Source organism: Erinaceus europaeus, chromosome X (genome assembly GCF_950295315.1).
Source record: "Erinaceus europaeus chromosome X, mEriEur2.1, whole genome shotgun sequence".
Lineage (NCBI taxonomy): Eukaryota > Metazoa > Chordata > Mammalia > Eulipotyphla > Erinaceidae > Erinaceus > Erinaceus europaeus.
The window spans coordinates 33,248,324-33,263,860 of record NC_080185.1 but is presented as its reverse complement, the minus strand read 5'-3'; positions in this window follow the sequence as shown (position 1 = coordinate 33,263,860).

Below are 15,537 nucleotides of genomic sequence, written 5' to 3'. Positions count from 1 at the left end.
GTCTCTTTGCATAACCACTGTATTATCTCTCCCCACCCTGTTTTATCTCTTAGTCAGGAGTGAGTGGTTAAGCTAAGAAGCCTATGTATAGTTTAAAAGCCTTCAGGCTCCCATAGCCTACAGGGAATAAAAAGAACAAAAGAGGCTTTAATAGCCTTGGTGCTCCAACTCAGGGATTGAAATAATATTGAAACAACTGTTAATTTCCAAAACTGTGAACTCTTTAAGTACTTACTTAGACACAAGTCAATCCAGGCAAGAGTGATCAGTAAATTGAAAAGTACTGAGAGAGGGACCTCATAACATACTATATACTATGATTAAATCAAGAAGAACTATTGGAGAAATGAACCAGGACAAAAGTCCAGCTAAAAATGCCCCAAAGTTTGAAACACAGAATAATAGGTCAACATCCAATTACTTGATAAGGAAATAGTAACAGGAGTGAGTAAAGAGTTTGAAATAATTGTCATCAGAAATGCAGAAACAACAAATGAGACTCTGGAAGAAAACACTAATTACCTCAAGGTAAGTAGAGAGCTGAAAGCTGAAATAGCTGAGCTAAGAACACGACTAGTTGAACAAGCTAAAACAGTATCAGGACAGGGTAACAAAATAGATGAAAACAGTAGAGGGGAGAGTGAATAGAAAAATGAGGCTGAAGACAGAATTAGCAAGATCAAGGATGAATTAGAGACAACTAAAAAAAGCAGTAAGATGTCTCAAAAGAGACTAAGAGATATTAAAAACAACAACAGAGACCTATGGGATGACTTCAAAAGAAATACTATATGCATTTTTGGCTTGACAGGGGAAGAAAGAGAGGGAGGGGAAGAAAACATTCCTCTAGCCATAATAGCTGAGAACTTCTCTAGTTTAGACAACATAAAAGACATAAAGGTTCAAGAATCCCAGAGGGTCCCAAACAGAATTAACCCAGACTTAAAGACACCAAGAGACATCATATTTAGAATGGAAAGGAATAAGGATAAAGAAAGTATCCTGAAAACACCAAGAGGAAAACAAAGAGTCACCTACAGAGGAAAACCCTGAAGGTTAGCAGCAGACTTCACACAAACACTACAGGCCAGATAAGAATGGCAAAATATCTATGGAGTTATCTATGACAAAGACTTTCAGCCAAGACTTCTGAATCCTGCTAGTGTGTCATTCAGACAAGATGGAGGCATAGAAACCTTCTCAGACAAGCCACAGTTGAAGGAATCAACTATCACCAAGCCTGCCCTGAAAGAAGTTCTGAAAGTTTCCTATAAACAGTCAGACAACCATAAATATGCATCTATTAGAACACTCTAAAATCTACAAGAATGGCATTAAAATATATTTAATCTATTATATCAGTAAATGTCAATGGCCTTAATTCACCTATTAAAAGGCACAAAATAAAATAGGAAGATGGATCAGAAAACACAACACAACAACATGCTGTCTACTGGTAAACCACCTAAATCAGCCAGACAAACACAGACTCAAAGTGAAAGGATGGAAAATTATCATATAAGCCAATGGCCCACAAAAAAGGGCAGGAGAAGCTATTCTTCTACCTAACAAGATCAACTTTAAAATAAATAAAATGTAAAAAGATAGAGATGCACATACTTAATGCTCAGAAGATCAGTCAATCAAGAATAGTTAGCTATTATTAACATCTATGTTCCTGATGAGAGGCCATCTAAATTCATTACACATCTACTGAAATAGTTACAGCAATATATTAACACCCCACTCTCTCAGATCGACAGATAATCCAGGGAGAAAATCAACAAATAAATGAGAAGGTAGATAAACTAGAACTATTGGACATATTCAGAGTCATTCACCCCATGTAACTGGAATGCACATTCTACTCAAGTCTTCATGGATCATTCTCAAGGATAGACCAGATGTTAGGTCACAAAGACAGCATCAGCAAAATCAAGAGTATTGAAATCCTACAGTCAACAATATTTATACTCCTTTCCCATATTTGGGAGCTACTTTCTTCTGTGATCCAGTTTTCTGCTCCTTTTTCTAGCCATAACATAATCTCCCCAGACAATAACTTGGATATGCCTGCATATCAGATTTCAGGCTCAGGGAAAAAAAAACAAACATAGTATAGCCACAGGCCTTTTGAAATATAATTAAAATATGCCTACTAGCTATCTACAAAACAGAGAACCCCCAACTCTTCATCTGCACTGTTTCAGCCATTAGGATCATGATTAATCAACAACTTATTTGGCTTTATGTGTTCACTCTCTTTTCAGCCACCATGTTCCAGATGCTAACATGATGTCAAACAGACTTCCCTGGGCAGACAACCCCACCAATGTGTCCTGAAGCTTTGAGTCCCTAGAACCCCACCCCACTAGAGAAAGAGAGAAATAGGCTGGGAGTAGGGATTGACCTGTCAATGCCCATGTTCAGTGGGGAAGCAATTACAAAAGCTAGACCTCCCACCTTCTGCAACCCATAATGACTTTGTGTCCATAGTTACAAAGGATTAAAGAGTAGGAAAGCTGTCATGGGAGGGAATGGGATATGTAGTTCTGGTGGTGGGAATTGTGTGGCATTGTACCCTATTATCCTATGGTTTTGAAAGTGTTTGCTTTTTATAAATAAAATAAATTTTAAAAATTAAATTATTAAATTAAAAAAAGAAAGAAATCATCCAAAGCATCTTCTCAAACCACATTGGAATTAAACTAACACTTAACAGTAAAAGATCAAGGAAAGTAAATGTTGGTTCTTTGAACGAGTTAACAAAATCGACAAACCTTTAGCCAAACTCACAAAACAAAAAAGGGAGAAGACCCAAATTAATAAGATTGCAGATGAAAGAGGAGATATCACAACAGACAATGCAGAAATTCAACATATCATGCGAGGCTTCTATGAACAACTATATGCCAACAAGCTGGAAGAAACCTGGAAGCTAGAGAACCTGGAAGAAATTAATCATTTCCTAGATACCTACTAACTTCCAACACTAAATAAAGAGGAAATAGATAATATGAACAGGCCAATCACAGCCAACAAAATTGAAACAGTTATCAAAAACTTTCCAAGAATAAAAGTCTTAGACCAGATGGTTTTACAAATTAATACTGCAAAACCTTCATGGAAGAGCTAATACATCAACTTTTTCTTAAATTTTTATTTATAAAAAGGAAACACTGACAAAAACCAAAGGATCTGAGAGGTACAAATCCAGAGAATTCCCACAACATGAACTCTGTATTACATCCCCTCCCCTGAAAGCATGCCTATTCTTTATCCCTCTGGGAATATGCACCCAGGGTTGTTATGGGATGCAGAAGGTCTGGCTTCTGTAATTGCTTCCCAGCTGAACCTGGGCATTGGCAGATCGACCCATACTCCCTGCCTGTCTCTTTCACTAGTGGGGCAGAGCTCTGGGGAAGAAGGGCTCAAGGACACATTGGTGGGGTCATCTGCCCAGGGAAGTCCGGTTGGCATCATGTTAGCATCTGGAACCCACTGGCTACAAAAAGAGTTAATATATAAAGCCAAACAAATTGTTGAATAATAACAGTTGGAATAGTTCAGATGAAGAGTTGGGGGTGCACGTTTTGTAGATACTTCATAAGCCTATTTATTTATATTCCAAAGGGCCCTTGAGTATACTAATTTTTTTTCTGAGCCTGATATCTGATATGCAGGTGGATCCAAGTTATTGTCTGTGAAGATGATTTCATGGCTGTAAGAAGGATCAGAAAACTAGAATAAGTAAGAGAGTAACTTCCAAATATGGAAAAGGTGTATGAATATTGTTGACAGTAAACCCCATTGATTTGATGTGACCTGGGGCCAATATTCAGCTTAGGAAATTCTGTGACCTCTTCAAGAAGATTAAAGACACAGGACTACTCCCTTTCAACTTCTATGAAGCTAGCATCACTCTGATATCAAAAGCAGACAGGGAAACAAACAAAAAAGAAAACAACAGGCCAGTATCTCTAATGAACATAGATGCTAAAATATTGAACAAAATTCTAGCCAATAGGATATAGCAGTTTATTTAAAAGGTTGTGCATCATGACCAAGTGTGGTTTATCCCAGGCATGCGAGATTGGTTTAATATATGTAAATAAATAAATGTGATCCGCTACATCAATAAAAGCAAGACCAAAAATCACATGGTTATATCAATAGATGCAGAAAAAGCCTTTGACAAAATCCAACATCGCTTTGTTATAAAAACACTGCAAAAATGGGAACAGATGGAAAAATCCTCAGGATAGTGGACTACATATTTGGCAAACCTACAGCCAGGATCATACTCAATGGTGAAAAACTAGAATCATATCCCTTCAGAGCAGGTACAAGACAGGGCTTCTCACTATCACCATTACTATTCAACATAGTTTTGGAAGTTCTTGCCATAGCAGTCAGGCAGGAGCAAGGAATCAAAGAGATACAATTGGAAGAGAAAAAGTCAGACTCTCCCTATTTGCAGATGGCATGGTAGTGTACATAGAAAAATCTGAAGAATCCAGCAAGAAGCTTTTGGAAATAGTCAGCTAATACAGTAAGGTGTCAGGCTACAAAATTAACATACAAAAGTCAGTGGCATTCCTCTATGCAAACACTAAGTTAGAAGGAGATGAAATACATAAATCAATTATTTTTACTATAGCAACAAAACAATAAAATATCTAGGAATAAACCTAACCAAAGAAGTGAAAGATTTGTATACTGAAAATTATTAGTCACTACTCAAGGGAATTGAAAAAGATATAAAGAAGTAGAAAGGTATCCCATGTTCATAGGTTTGAAGAATTAACATCATTAAGATTAATATACTTCCCAGAGTCTTATATAAATTTAATGCTCTCCCATCAAGATCCCAAACAAAGTTTTTAGGAGAATAGAACAAATGCTATAAATGTTTATTTGGAAACAGAAAAGACCTAGAATTCCCAAAACAATCTTGAGAACAAAGAATAGAACTGCTGGTATCACACTCTCAGATTTCAAATTGTATTATAGGGCCACTGTTATCAAAACTGCTTGGTACTTGAACATGAATAGACACAATGACCAGTGGAGTAGAATTGAGAGCCCAGAAGTAAGGCCCCACGCCTATGGGCATCTCATCTTTAACAAAAGTGCCTAGACTATTAAATTGGGAAAGGGGAGTCTCTACAACAAATGGTGTTGGGAAAAATGGGATGAAAATATAGAAGAATGAAACTGAAACACTGTATGTTACAAAACAAAAAAGTAAATCCAAGTGTATCAAGGACCTGGATATTAGACCAGAAACTATCAAATACTTAGAGGTAAATATTGGCAGAACTCTTTTCCACATAAAATTTAAAGACATATTCAATGAAATGAATCCATTTACAAATAAGACTAAGGCAAGTATAAACCTATGGGACTACATCAAATTAAAATGCTTCTGCACAGCAAAAGAAAGCAATACCCAAGGAGACCCCTCACAGAATGTCACATGTCATACATCAGACAAGAGTTTAATAACCAAAATATATAAATATCTTGCCAAACTCAACAACAAGGAAACAAATGACCTCATATAAAATTGGAGAGAGGACATGGACAGAATATTCATTGCAAAAGAGACCCAAAAACCAAGAAACACAGGAAAATTGTTCCAAGTCACTGATTGTCAGAGAAATGCAAATAAAGACAGCAATGAGATACCACTTCACTCTTGTGAGACTGTCATGCATCAAAAAAGTTAGCAGCAGGAAATGCTGGAGAGGTTGTGGGGAAAAGGAACCCTTCTGCACTGCTTATGGGAATGTAAATTGGTTCAACTTCTGTGGCAAACAGTCTGGAGAACTTTCAGAAGGCTAAAAATGGACCTACCATATTACCCTGCAATTCCTCTCCTAGGGATATATCCTAAAAAACCCAACACACCCATCCAAAAATATTTTTGTATACCTATGTTCTTAGCAGCACAATTTCTAAAAGCCAAAACCTGGAAGCAACCCAGGTGTCCAACAACAGATGAGTGGCTGAGCAAGTTGTGGTATATATACACAATAGAATACTACTCAGCTATTAAAAGTGGTGATTTCACCATTTCCAGCCCATATTGGATAGAGCTTGAAGAAATCATGTTAACTGAAATAAGTGAGAAACAGAATGAATATTGGATGATCTCACTCTCAGGCAGAAGTTAAAAAACAAGATCAGAAGAGAAAACACAAGTAGAGCCTTAACTGTAGTTGGTATACTGCACCAAAGTAAAAGACTCTGGGGTTGGTGGGTATGGGAAAGTACAGGTCCTGGAAAAGGATGACTGAAGACCTAGTGGAGGTTACATTGTTACATGGAAAACTGGGAAATATTATGCATGTACAAACTATTGTATTTACTGTTGACTGTGAAACATTAATCCTCCAATAAAGATATTATATAAAATAATTTGAGATGACTCTCACAAAGGAATTGAAGGACTTTTACATGAAAACTATAGAATATTCCTAAAAGAAATAGAGAAGGACACAAAGAATAGAAGAACAAGCCATATTTCTGGATTGGGAAAATAATTATTAAAATGGTCATTCTACCAAAAGGAATCTACAATTTCAATGCAATCCCTGTCAAAATTCCAATGGCTCTTTTAAGCAAATTGAACAACTTGTCCAAAACTTTGTGTGTAACTGCAGAATGCCACAAATTACCAAAGAAGTTATGAAATTAAAAAGGAAGAAAAATATGGAGTTGTCACACTCCGCAACTTCACTTTATACTACTAAGTGATAATAATCATAACAGTATGGTACTGGAAAATACATGGACACTTTGGTCAATAAAGCAGTATTGAGAGCCCAGTAATGAGCCCATACATATACAACAACCTAATATATGACAAATGGTCCAAAAGCATTAAATAGTGTAAAGAAGTTCTCTTTAACAGCTGGTGCTGGAAAAATTGGATAGCCACATGTAGAAATGTGGAACTAAACCACCATGTAACACCATACAACAAGGTCAATTCAAAATGGATTAAAGATCTAGATATTAGACCAGAAACTCTAAAATTTATAGAAGGAAAATTGGTGAAACTTTGTAAGAGCCTTCTCATCAAAGATTTGTTTAGAGACTTGAAGGCATTCATAGTAATATATATATATGTATATATATATATATATATGTATATACACACACACACACACACACACACATATATATATATATATATATTACAAGTTGTGCTTCTATGAACATGGGCATACATAGATCTCTTTGGATGAGTGTGTTTGCTTCATTATGTATATCCCCAGGGGAGTAAATTGTCAGATCATAAGGTAGGTTCATTTCTAGAATTCTAAGAATTCTCCAGACTGCTCTCCATGGGAGCTGGATCACTTTACATTCTAACTAGCAGTGTAGAAGTGTTCCTTTTCCCCTACAAGCTCTGCAAAATTTGTTCTTACTGTTTTTCTGATACATGACATTCTCACAGAACTAAAGTGGTATCTCCTTGTTGTTTTTATTTGCATTTTTCTGATAATCAGTAACACTGAGCACATTTTCATATTTTTTCACACTTTTCATCTCTTCTTTGTGAAGATTCTATTTATATCCTATCAATACTTTTAGATGGGGTCATCTTTGATAATAGTCACAGCATTATGCATGTTACCTTCGGTGACCTTTTCTTTTTCACTTACATTTTTGTCCTATTTACATAATTAATGAAGCAATGCGATTTAGTGTGGTATTCAATTTTTAGTTTAGTTTAGGAATTCTAGGTTGAGAATTGCAGTGATTTTTTAAGAGTCCTTCAGATATGAAGTTTCAATATTCCTCAATACTATGAAAAAATATGCCTACAAGACTGAAAAGACTAGGAATCTGGAAAGAAATATAAGCTTTCACTTATTAAGGTGCTGATATATTTTAGAACTCATGGATTTTCCTCAATATAGAAACCACCTAGATTAACATTCAACTGGAAATTAATAACTAAATAATGAAGGTTCTTCTACAAAGAAATAAACTTAGGAGTAAGGTAATGAGGCCATTTTTGCAAAAAAAATCATTATACTTATGTTACTCATCTATCAAAACTAGTTTAGAGATAGTCTCACCTGAAGGCAAGCAGACCGAACAATTTCTCAAAACAGCCACTAGCCCTGAAATCCATAATCTCTCAGTAAAATGGAAATTGATCTGAATATCTGATTCTTGTGGGTTACAACGGGGGGGGGGGTAGGAGAATAGCATCATCATGCCAATTTAGAAAAGATAAATTGGTTTTGACAGCTTTACTTGCCTTTCATTTAATTTTTCCATCCAGACACTTTTTTATTCCCTTTATTGAGTTTGTTTATTTATCAAGATCATGGTATTGAGTTACTTTCCCCTAAAACTTTTAAAAGAGGACACTGTGATGCTTCAAAGTTCAAATAAATTTAATTCATTTTTGGAAGTTGCCTGCATATGTCAGAATTTCTTAAACTCTTCTTTTAAAATGAACTATTTGATGATTTAAGCCAAGAGATTTAAAAAAATTAATGGGAAAAAGAAAAATAATAATCAAAAAATAAATCAAAACTCATAAGATTTCAAGTGGTTATTAGTATCAACTATTTAAGAAACAAATATAATTTAATATGAATCACATACTGTGCTTCTTAGTCTATGGCAGAATGAATATATTAACTTTAGATGTATATCTAATTAGAAACAAATTGAATCTATTTATAATCTATCATCATAGTTTTACCCTTTGTAAAATATGATAACTTAGTTTTATATGTAAAATAATTCATTTTTTAATTATGATTTCAGCTAGGAAATTAAATTTGATAAAATGAGGTGTGTTTTCTTTGTTTAACCTTAACATTACATTCCTCTTTATTAATTCTTCATTCTTTTTTTTTTATTTAATTTTTTATTTAAGAAAGGATTAGTGAACAAAAGCATAAGGTAGGAGGGGTACAACTCCTGGTGATTGAAAAGAGAGTTAACATACAAAGCCAAACAAATTGTTGAGCAATCATAGAACCAAAGCTTGGAATAGTGGAGAGAAGTGATAGGGGGGTACTCACTGCAAACTCTAGTGTACTTCTGCTTTCAGGTATATATTTTGCAGTAGTTTATGGATACGTGTGCACATACGCTCTCTCTCACAGATACTGGTGTATGTCTAGGTTATGGGACTTTGTTAGAAAGTGAACTACCTGAGATGAAATTAGAGTGTACTATAAAAGGAAAGGTCTCACCCGAGTAATGAAGCTGAAGGGTTGTCATTCCACACGTGAAGTCTCTGGATACACTCTGAGGTGAAGCATGTTGAGATGGCAATCGTTGCTTTGGTTAGGTTGTGATCGGCGGATGCAATATTATTTGGTTTGGATTGGGAGATGCATACGGGAAAGTGAGCCCTATCCAAGGGTGCCAGGACTGGGGGAAGTAGGGGCTCTATAGTGAAGATGTGAGGTTCCTGCTGTCTTAGGGTTCAAAAAGACAATCAATAGTTAATATTATCATCACATTATTTGTTAATTGGGTTAACTTTGAAAAGTTTTAACATAGAAAGACAACCTATAATTTTACATTGCACATCGTATCCAACTTTAATTTCTTTTCAAGCTTTGAATATTAGTTTGCCTTTCATGCTTTCTGCAACCCAGGTTAATCTATTTTTCACTTTTAAAATATTTTATTTAGTTGTGTGTAGAGACAGAGGGAAAGGAGAGATATAGAGAAAGAGAGACAGTTGCATCACTGTTTACACTGCTTGTGAAGCTTTCCTTCTTGCAGGTGGGAACCTGGGTCTTAAATCTAGATCATCACACACTACAACATGTGTGCTCTGTTAGGCCTGCCACCATTAGGTCTCTACTCAATTTTTTGTTGAAGGAATGCTACATATGAAATTCACACACACACACACACACATTTTATTATTTTTTCCCTTTTATTGTCCTTGTTGTTTTTTATTGTTGTTGTAGTTATTATTGCTGTCCTTATTGATGTTGTCATTGTTGGATAGGACAGAGAGAAATGGAGAGAGTAGGGGAAGACAGAGAGGAGGAGAGAAAGATAGACACCTGCAGACCTGCTTCACCACCTGTGAAGCGATTTCCCTGCAGATGGGGAGCCAGAGTCTCTAATCAGGATCATTAGGACAGTCCTTCTGCTTCGCGCCATGTGCTCTTAACCCACTGTGCTACTGCCCGACTCGATATATATATGCATATGTGCTTATAAGCATATGTGCATATATGTATGTATGTAATTCATTTATAAAATAAAAAAATATCGACAAGACCATAGGATAAGAAAGGTACAATTCCAGACACTTCCCTCCACTGGAGTTCCATATCTAATTCCCTCCTTCCTATTGGGGTGCAGAAGGTGGAAGGTCTGGCTTCTGTAATTGCTTCTCCACTGGACATGGGCATGGGCAGGTTGATCCACACTCCCAGCCTGTTTCTATCTTTCCGTAGTGGAACTGGGCTCTGGTGAGGTGGGGTTCCAGGACACATTTGTAATGTTGTCTGCCCAGGGATGTCGGGCTGACATTGTAGTAGCATCTGTAAGTTGGTGGCTGAAAAAGCATTAAAATATAAAGTAGAGAATGTTGTTAAGTAATCAGGAACCTAAAGAAAAGAATATAGCAGATGAGATTTGGGGTCTCCATTTTGGAAAAAGTAAGCCTATTTTAGGTATATTCTAAGGGGCCCATGACTTTACTAATTTTTGCTTGAGCCCAACAGCTAACATGCAGGTGGGCCAAAGGTATTGTTTGGGAAGATGGTGTCAGAGTTGCAAATACGAGTAGAGCTGGATTAGGGAAGAGAGTATCTCCCCAAAATGTGAAAATCATATAAATATCATTAACTGAAAACCTCATCGATTAGATCTGGGGCTCATATTCAGTGTAGGAGCCTGTGTAACCTCTACATCCCTGTAGGTCTGAGCTCACATTCTGTGGTCATAAGAATATTCTAAGCTGCACCCCTTGCCGGACCTAACTTCCTTGAGTGGTAGAATATTTTGGCCCAACCTTGTTTCAGAGAATGGGGCAGTCCCTAACATTGTTGATTTACATTGAGGGCAAGATCCTGTGTGGACCCATAAATGGGTATATTATGTTCTTCCTGATGAGGATGACCAGTGACAATGGAGAGAGATATCTATTAGAAGTCTAGACCCTTCATGTCTGTGTGGGAATCCCAGGATTCCCTGACTCCAGATGTTGGGATGGCCTAGTAGTAACCAACAGAGTCATCATTAAATTATGCTGGTCCCTTGCCCATATTCAACTTTTGTAGTCCTTACTTTGTCTGAAAAAGTTATCTTTGGAGTAATTGAGGGAAGTAAAATAGGATAGGATGTAGGTGAGGAGGGCATCTGAGTTTATATAGAAACTATTTGACTAAGTACTTCATGGTACCTTTTTTTTTTAGGTCTTTCTACTTTCTTGCTGTACTTATTGTGTCACTGAGAGGTTGTGGGGGAAAGGAATTCTCCTGAAATGCTGGTATAAATGTAAATTGGTCCTATGGAGAGCTGTCTGGAGAACCCTCACAAGGCTAGAAATGAACCTTCCAAATGAATCAGTAATACCCCTCCTAGCAGTATATCCTAAGGAATCAAACACATCCATCTAAAAAGGTATGTCTACACCTATGTTCATAGAAGCACAATTCATAATAACCAAAACCTGGAAATAACCCAGATGCCCAACAATATATGAATGGCTGAGTTGTTGTATATATACACCATGGAATACTACTCAACTATTAAGAGTAATGAACCCACCTTCTCTGACCCATCTTGGATGGAGCTAGAAGGAATTATGTTAAATGAGCTAAGTCAGAAAGAAAAAGAGGAGCATGAAATAATCTCACTCATGGTAAGGTCTTGTATGATACATAAAAGCCTAACAATGGGATTTGTTGGGGGCTGGGCTCACTGTCTGGGAAGTCCAGGCCATTGCTTCCATGAGAGTCTGAGCGGGTAGACTCCAGGGTCTCCCCTCTCTGGGTTGAGATATGGCAGGTCCCTCCTGACCTATGGATTTACAACATTTGGACCCCTGGACATCGTCACCTTTCCACACATGCCACTCCTCCCCCTTTTTAAAATAAAAGTCATGAATTAATGTGTATGGCTATCGGGCTGAGCTTCACTGATGGGAGACAGAGGACCCGGGACTCATGGCTGGGTTGTACGCAGTATCTATTTATTCATGCTGAACGCAGCACAATCTAAGCCGAGCTAAACAAAACTAACTAATGTAAAACTCACAATGCTGTCTTTATATATATTTGCCAAGTATGGTGGGAACAGGATGTGACGTAGAGAGGGTGGAGAGAAAAGTGACTGGTGAAAATCAGGGTGTGACAAGGAGAGGGGGCGGAGCAAAAAGATATCATGAACCAGTGGGGATTAAACCAATGCCATGCAGTGGTTATGTAAATAGAATACAGTGGTTATGTAAATAGAATGCAGTGTTAAGCAGGGGGGATTAAACCAAATGAAACAGAAGGGGCTTTTAGAAGCAGAATTAGAAGCATACCAACATATGGCTAACTTGAAAACTGCCAGCAAACACCCTGATTGTTCAGCTGCCTCCCTTCTCCCCTTCCCTAAAGTGCCTGCAATCTACCTCCAGAAAAATATACATTATGAAGCTTGTGATCCAAACCTGTGTTGTAACCTTTTACTTGTGATCAAATAGTCTGTAGGTCAAAATATGACTATGCATTGTGTTGCTCTGTGTTTGGGTTAATGATTATCTCAACCTGCCCCCACCCCACATGAGCTATAGGTATATCCACTTGCTTTTATTCCCATAATAAATGAGATGCCCCTCTGAGGCCTCTCCTGGAGCTGGTTGAGTCTGGAGTGGCTTCTTCCTCTCCGTGCATGTCGCCCCCAACATGCAGAGTCACCCCAGGACTCCCAGGGGACCACTCTGTCCCTTCACTGCCACTGGCCAGGGAGGCAGAAGATGCAGAGCAACAGCCTGCAGGGGTTTCAAAAGTCAACCAAATTTCCATATAACTTGGTTATAACAATAACTATCTATTGCCTTATTAAACCCTAAAACAGTGGGAACCCTCTCCATTCTCTATAAATCCCTTATTTCTCCCAGTCCTAGAACCTCTGGGGTGTGGCTCATTTTCCATCAGGCTTCCCTTGACGCATACCAATTGATACTGCATCTGATGATCTCTGAATAACAAATGCAACCAGTACTACCTGGACATGTTTCACTTAGGACTATGTCTACAGAAGCCAGGCCTGCCATGTCAACCCTTCAGCTCTATCTGGTGAGACTTTTCCTATCTCATAGGACTCCTTAATTCTATTTAAGGTGTTACACTTCCTAACTGAGCCACAGCACCCAGATATGGACCAGAGCCCAAGAGACAGAGCACATGTGCACATGTATCCATAAGCTAGGAGAAAATATGCACCGTAAAAAAAGTGTGCAATAGTTTGCAGTGAAATTTATATTTTAACTTAGCTTTGGGAATCTTACCTAACTTAAAATTTTTTAAAAAAGAAAAACTTCCTATGGCATCTTAATATTAAATTAAGAAAATAATGATATTCTTCCAATCTCATAAAAACAGCATAATCTACAACATAGTTTGCTTATAAACTAAGGAATACACCTTGTAAAATCTGAAACTGTCTTTGTAAATATGGAGGACAAGGAGAGACTGATATAATAAGTATATTGTAGATTGGTAGGTATTGGTTTTAAATAAGCAAGGAATCTGACATACAAGGTTGTCCCAAGACAAGTGCCTCTCTGCTCTGTCTGTCAAGGTATAAAAACATTGTCTTATTTGTTAACAGTATTTGCTTCCTCTAATTGTTCTTATACTACCTTTTCCAATAAAGTCAGTCATAAAATGGAAAAGCAAGAGGTTGAGAGATAACATATTGGTTTTGCAAAGGACCTTTTGTCTGGGCAGATGAAAAATTCACTTGAATAGTGTGCTCCTTTGCCATGTACACAAGTTAGGACCACTTTGCATTTAAGGAAGATTCAGCGACATGGTCTATTTCACTCTCTCTCTCTCTCTCTCTGTCTCTCAGTTATTTATCTTAAAAAAAAAAGTTAAAGATTGTCATGCCTGAGGCTCAGAGTTCCCAATATTAAGGCCCAGGACCTCTCCAACAGTACCACAGATCAGATCTGAGCAATAATTTGTTTTGGAAAGGGGGTGTGGAGCCACTGGGTGTGGTGACTAACCTAGTAGAGTACATAGTTACCATGCTTGAGGATGTGGGTTCAAGTCTCCCTGTCATACCTACTTACAAGGAGAAGCTTCATAAGTGGTGGAGATGTGGTGTGTCTCTTTTTCCGTATCTTTCTCTGTCTCTAATTACATTAAGACAAAAATGGGTATCCAGAAAGGTGGCATCATGTGGGTACTGAGCCCATTGATATCTGTCAACAACAGCAACAAAAGAACAAATGAAAATGGGTTGAACATGTAAAGAAACAAGATAATTGATGTATTTCAAAGACTAAATATATTAAATATTAAAGCACAATGACTATGATATAGAGGGCTCATATGATAAAAGAAAAATTAAAGGAGTGATTACCTAAATTGAAAATAAATAGAGAGGTGAAATAATAATTACAAAATAGAAATATGGCAGATTTACTTTGGATGTCTTTATATAGCTCTATATCTATTTTTACTAGTTTATAAATAAAAACAAAAAAGTCCATTTAGATCCTTTATGTCTACACATTGATTAATCAGTTCTTAATTCAGCTAAAGTTTTTGAGTAATTATAAAGTTGCAGGTTCTGTGCTATATAATAGAGACACAAAGGTTAATCAATAGCATAAAAATGAAAGGTGAGGGGGCCAGGTGATGGCACACTGGGTTAAGTGTACATAGTATGAGGCATAAGGACCTGTAGAAGGTTCCTGGTTTGAGCCCCCAGATCGCCACCTACAGAGGAGGTTGCTTCACAAGTGGTGAAGCAGGTCTGCAGGTGTCTATCTTTCTCTATCACTCTCTAGCCCCCGATCCATTGTCAATTACTCTTTGTCCTATTTAATACAATGTTTTTATTTTTATTTTTAATTATTTATTTATAAAATGAAACATTGACAAAACTATAGGATAAGAGGGGTACAACTCCATATAAGTCCCACCACCAGAACTCCATATCACATCCCCTCCCCTGATAGCTTTCCTATTCTTTATCCCTCTGGGAGTATGGACCCAAGGTCATTGTGAGATGCAGAAGGTGGAAGGTCTGGCTTCTGTAATTGCTTCCCCTCTGAATATGGTCATTGACAGGTGGGTCCATGCCCCCATCCTGTCTTTCTCTTTCCCTAGTGGGGCAGTGATCTGGGAAAGCAGGGTTCCAGGAAATATTGGTGGGGTCATCTGTTCAAGGAAGTCCCATTGACATCATGGTAGCATATGGAACCTGGTGGCTGAAAAAAGAGTTAACATATAGAGTCAAACAAATTGTTGACTAATCATGAACCTAAAGCCAAGAATATTATACATGAAGATTTGGGGTGTC